The following is a 5,634-nucleotide window of genomic DNA, read 5'->3' as shown; positions in this document are numbered from 1 at the left end:
AACAGGAAATATTTCTCAATGGCTTGTTCACAGACATAGCAAAGTGGCTACAGAAGGTTTCTAGTTCAGTGAAGAGAACAAAAAATGAAAATGAATAACTTTGCCTTGCTCTTTCCACGTCAGGTTCAATCCTCTGTACCCCTTCTGGTCCAGAGACAAAGCGTGAGCAATCCACTCGACCCCCAAGAAGACTCAGATATGTACCCCACAAGATCTGAAGGTTGGAATCGAACCCAGGTTACTCTAGTAAAAGAAGGCACTCACGTGGTTCTTGTACAGCAACACCTGTGGTAGCGGCTTTTTTGATCCTTAATTATCCCATACTTATCCCTGAAGCAAACCCAAGGGTGGAAAATTTTTAAGAGAAACAGGCCTGGGGAGGGATGGAAATGCCCACAGCGACACTTCGTGGCGCTTCGCAGAACTGCTGTGGGCCGACCTTTCCCACGCTTAAGATTTCCAGCCCTTTTCTTTGCTTCAGTGTTAGATATAGGGTCATTAATCAGGTAAGCGGCTTGGGTCGCTGCAGCAGGAGCAGGGCGGTTTTTGCTCTTGGCTTGCAGTAACAGGTCCCTGGTTCTTTCTTTGGCTCTCCGTACAGCCCACCATTATGTCGGAGTGATTCCTGAGTGCAGAGCCAGGAATAACCCTGAGCATTTCTGTTGTTGGGCCCCCAAACCATGAACAAACCAAATCAAACCAAAACAGCCTCAGTCCCATGATGGCAGATTCCCCCACTCTAACTTGGTTGGTACTGAGCTGTATCTTGCTATATCCCTGACCCCTTTTCTTTGTAGAAGACGGTCGGGGCATCCTCAGAACGTGGGGTGATGGCATTATGTAATTCATGCCATACTTGGCAGTTCTTAGGATTCTGTGTTGTTTTGGATGCCAGGAATGGAACTCAGGAAAACCATGTTTATCACAAGCATTAAGCCACAGTACTAACATCTTTCCCCATAGTCTTGGTTGAAAACGTGTTTCTAGAGCTGCGTCCTGGGGTTTCCTTGTAGGTTCTTATATAGCGTGTTTTCAAGGGGTAGAGCGTTCACTGTACAGTGCTCTCTGATGTTCTTCCCAGCCTTTGTTCCTGCCCAGTGTCTCTCCAGCTCTCTGGGTTGCTGCTAGGCCAGTTCCTCTGTGTTTTCAGGGTTGGCTTTAGAGTCACTGCACCCATCTTGATTAATGACTTCCCAGAGAAACTCATTGTTCCAGGAGCCATTCACAACCTACTTGTCTGTTTTACTTTGAATCAACCTGCTTTTGTTTTCATGATCGATGTATTTGGGAGCATTGGTTCTGTTTGACCAGTTAAGGTACTCCACCTTAACTCACTGCCCTGAACTCTGTGACCAGTCCCTCCAGCATTTGCCTCTCCTCTTTTTGATTCGAGCTCATCTCCCTTGCACTGATTCACCTGGGCTGCCATAATGGTCTGTCTGCACTTGGAACCTGGCACGTGAGGGCTCCTTGGTGAAGTGGATGATGTCACAGATGGGAGTCTTCCATGTGCACCTTTACTTCCTAATGATGTCAAGTGGATCAGACCTCCTCCGGACACGCGTTTAAAGGACAAAGTGATACTTCAGTTGAAGGGGGACACTTGAAGGCCAATTAGTGGCAGAACACTAGGAACTGTCACCTCCAGTGCCTATAATGTGACCAACGAGATTGTGCCAGCTCTTGGGGCACTTTTCTGGTTGTGTTTACTCCCCTTCCATCCATATCCAGTGGGTTCCTAGGGACTGCCTTGCTCTAGAAGCTTTAGGAGGATATGGAGCTTTGCTGGTTCCACAGGGGTCTTAGGAATGAGTGCATTATCCTTGGGGTATCTTCACCTCCTGCTCTGCGATGGAGCTGCATGGCCTGGGTGTGGAGTTGAACATGGGGGGCTGTGGGTCTCGAGGATGCCGGACCTGTTGATGGCAGAAGTCTTGACCATCCCAACCTTCTCAACCAGGGCTTGTACCAGGCCCTGTCCCGCAACTTTTGGTGTAGACATGTGTGTGTAAAACTGCCAGATCACTTTGAGGGGCAGCTCCTCAGCCCCCAATGGTGAGAGACCTTGTTGAAGCCCGTCTTTTTCATTGGCACCTGCCAGAAAGAATCCTGGGACCTATTTCTAGCATGTGGCTGAGGGTTGTAAAGGAATAAATAAATGAACGTCAGGACTCAGAGAGATGGTCTTGGTGGCTGTTTGCAAAGTATTTTTGTGAATTTTATTTCTTCGTCAATACAAAGACTCTCTGCTCCACATGTTATCTGTTCAGCTCATCTCTCTCCTCCCTATCCCAAATCTGACGACCCCCAGCTGTCTGAATGACCTGATCCTATCCCGGAAACGAGGAAAAATGAACCTTCCTGAGCAGGGAATTACCTGGTCAGAAATATTTGAAGCCTGGCCCTTTAAGGCTCTGGGCAAACGTACAGGTGACGTCACAAAATCCGCGACCTTTATCCAGGGCCCTGGCGGTCTGTGTGGAAGTGCCGGTGGGTCACGTGGTTGCAGAAGGTGAGGAGCGGGTGAGGGGGCACCCAGGGAGGCAAGGGGGTCCAGGAAGGTCGGTTTCCCGCTGGCCTCCCGAGTGGTCGCTCTGAGCGTCTGAACCTCCGCGGTCTCCGCCTTGTGGGCGGCGGGGTCGCTCCGTGGCGGTGGCCCGGGGTGGCGGCCCCTCACCCGTGTCACACCGAGCGCTCCTGCCGAGAGGTTTATCTTGTTTATAAACTGATTTTTGAGGGGAACAAGGTCATTTTTACTAAGTAGAACTTATTTAGGAAGATGCATAAGGGGGGAACGCAGCCCGCTGGGTTTGATTCCGACACCCCACAGCGTCCGATCACGGCCTGGAGTGAGCACAGAGCCCGGAGTAACCCCTGAACAAAGCCCCCCAGTCCCCCAAAAATAAAAGGTGGGTGGATAGAGGAAGCACGTGGTGGAGGAGAAAAACGAATTGGAAGTGCGAAGGTCGTTCTGAACTTTCCAGAAACAAGGACAATAACTGAAAAAGCAAAAGTGGAAAAAAGTTTTAATTTTTTAATGTGTTTTAGACCCTTACCCGGTGGCGCCCAGGACTCCCTTCCTGGGGATTCGAAGACCCTTCGGGGTGTCGGGATGCGAGGCCAGCGCCCTCACAGCTGACCCATCGCTCGGGCCCCTCACAAAGCAGAAAGCGTCAGAGCTAGAGGGAGCCTCAGTCTCCCCCCAGATCTGATGGGGCATGTGAGGGCACCTCAGCGTTATCTCAGTTTCGGGGCCACGACCAGCACCTGGTCAGTCACAGGGTTGGGTGGGTCATCCCAGCAGTGTCCCCAGGACATCCCGTTACTGGCCCCCTTTGGTTCCTTAGGCTGATTGTGGAGTAGGGCTAAAGCATGGGATTCCCTCATCAAAGGGACCTGGGGGTGCATTCTTTTTCCTCGTGGGGGTGTTGAGCCCCACCTGGCAGTGTTCAGGGCTCACTCCTGGGGTTACACAGGATACCCCATATCAGGGTCAGCAGCATGAAGGAAAAAACACCCTCCCCTCTGTCCTGTCATTCTTGGGGGGTGTTGGCGCTGGATGGGGGAGGAGCACGGCATATTCTTTATGTGCTTAGGGATCAAAAGCATTTTGCAGAGCCTTTGATTTTCGCTAGTTCTTGTCCATTCAGTGGGTTCTGGGAGTACAGGGAGGTGGCGAGCTTCTCTTTCCTTTTTATTTATTTTGAATTTGGGGTCACACCCAGTGAGGCATTATGGTTACTCCTGGCTCTAAATTCAGCAAGCACTCCTAGTGGTGCCAAGAGCTATGAGGGATGCCCAGAATTAAACCCAGGTTGGAGACCTTCAAAAGAAATGCTCATTTGTTTATGCTGTCCCTCAGGCCCCAAGGTGTGGAGCTTTAAGCCAACTCAGGTTGTGGTCTGGAGGGGTGCATCAGGGTGGTGCTACAGTCGGTCTTGCAACCAAATATGCAATTTTAGCAGGAAGTAGCTTGGGCACTTCCAGAGTGTGCCCTAAACCCTCTAATAATGCAATTTAGGATCACTATTGGCCGCAACAACTTTAATCATTTAAATGAATTAATTATACAGTCTGTAGGAAGTACAACGGCAAGAATCAGTTACTTCTCCTGCCTTTGCACTCAGGTATCACCCCTGGCTGGGCTCAGGGTACCGTATGGGATGCCAGGATTCAAACTTGGTTTGGCCGAGTTTACGACAAGCACCTCACCTGCTATACTATGTCTCCAATCTCTTTACACAGAAATTTCTTTTTTTTATTTTTAAGGTCACACCCAGCAATGCTCAGGGTTTACTCAGGCTTTGCATTCAAGAATCACTCCTGGCAGTGCTGGGGGACCATATGGGATTTCGGGAATTGAACCCGGGTTGGCCGCATGGAAGGCATACTCCCTACCTGCTGTACCATCGTTCCGGCCCCAGAAATGTCTTCATTACTTAATTTATTGTACTTCTTTTGGCCAAAGAAGCACTCAGTGCTCAGGGTTTATTCTTGTTTCTGAGTTCATGCATCATTTTTAGCAGTGCTGGAGTGGGTGAGCCTATGTCCTGTTGCATATTGACCCTGGCTTAGCTGCTTGAAAGAAAAGCACCCTATCAACTTATTAGCTTTGCTAACCCTATGTCATTATATTTCCTCAGAAAAAGGAATTTATGCCTCACCTGTCCAGATTACAAGCATCTTCACTGTCCATCTCTCCAAGACCAGGAGTGTGCTCTGCTGTTGAAGTGAGTACTTGCAGAAAGGGGTTTCCCAGGGACCAGCTGCAATAGGTTCTAAATGTCTCACTCTTAGGGGCTGGTGCAGTAGTACAGCCAGGAGGGCGTTTGTCTTTCTTGCGGTGGCCAGAGTTATCCCTGCTACAACATCACTAGGTGATATTGTCCCCTGAGCATCACTAGCTATGACGGCAACCCCCCCCACTCCAGAATTTGTCTTGACACATGAGCATTCTTTGAGCATCTTTTTGGAGTTGGAATGTTTCTCCTGTCTTCTCCCCCCACCCCCGCTCCATTGGCTACAAACTTGGAGATAGTCAGAGACTCTCCCCCTCTTGTGTCTGTGTATCTGAGATGCAGGGGGAGCCATGCCATGTCCCCCAAAGGTAAAGCAGGTGCTCAGCCCTCTGAGCTCCTCTCCTTGGGTGTATCTCACTACTTGGGGAGCAGATGAGGTGAGATTTGGGGCCACACCTGGTGGTACTTGAGGTCTGTGCCCTGCTCTGTGCTCAGAGGACTAGTGGACACTGGATACCAGGGAAGGCTCTCTGGGCTTCCAGGTGGCTGGCATCTTCTTCAGTCTGGTGTGCTCTCTCCTGTTTATACCTTCATTGAAAGCTCTTGCATGTGAAATTTCTTGAGCCCTTTCAACAGATGGCTGTTAGGGGAAAATGAAGGAGTTGGAGACTCTGGGTAAAATTATGGACTTTAAAATCTGGTTTGGGCTAAATTTAATTTTTCTTTTCTTTTTTCTTTTTTTTTCTTGGGACACAGCAGTAATGCTCAGGTGTTATTTCTGGCTTGGCACGCAGGAATTACTCCTGGCAGTGTTTGGGGGACTGTATGTGATGCTAGGGACCAAACATATGCCCTGCCAACTGTACTATCACTCTGACTCCAAGTATAATTTTTC

The sequence above is a fragment of the Sorex fumeus genome, unplaced genomic scaffold (genome assembly GCF_029834395.1).
Source record: "Sorex fumeus unplaced genomic scaffold, SorFum_2.1 ptg000116l, whole genome shotgun sequence".
NCBI classification, from domain to species: Eukaryota; Metazoa; Chordata; class Mammalia; order Eulipotyphla; family Soricidae; genus Sorex; species Sorex fumeus.
Note: the sequence above shows the minus strand (reverse complement) of the source record.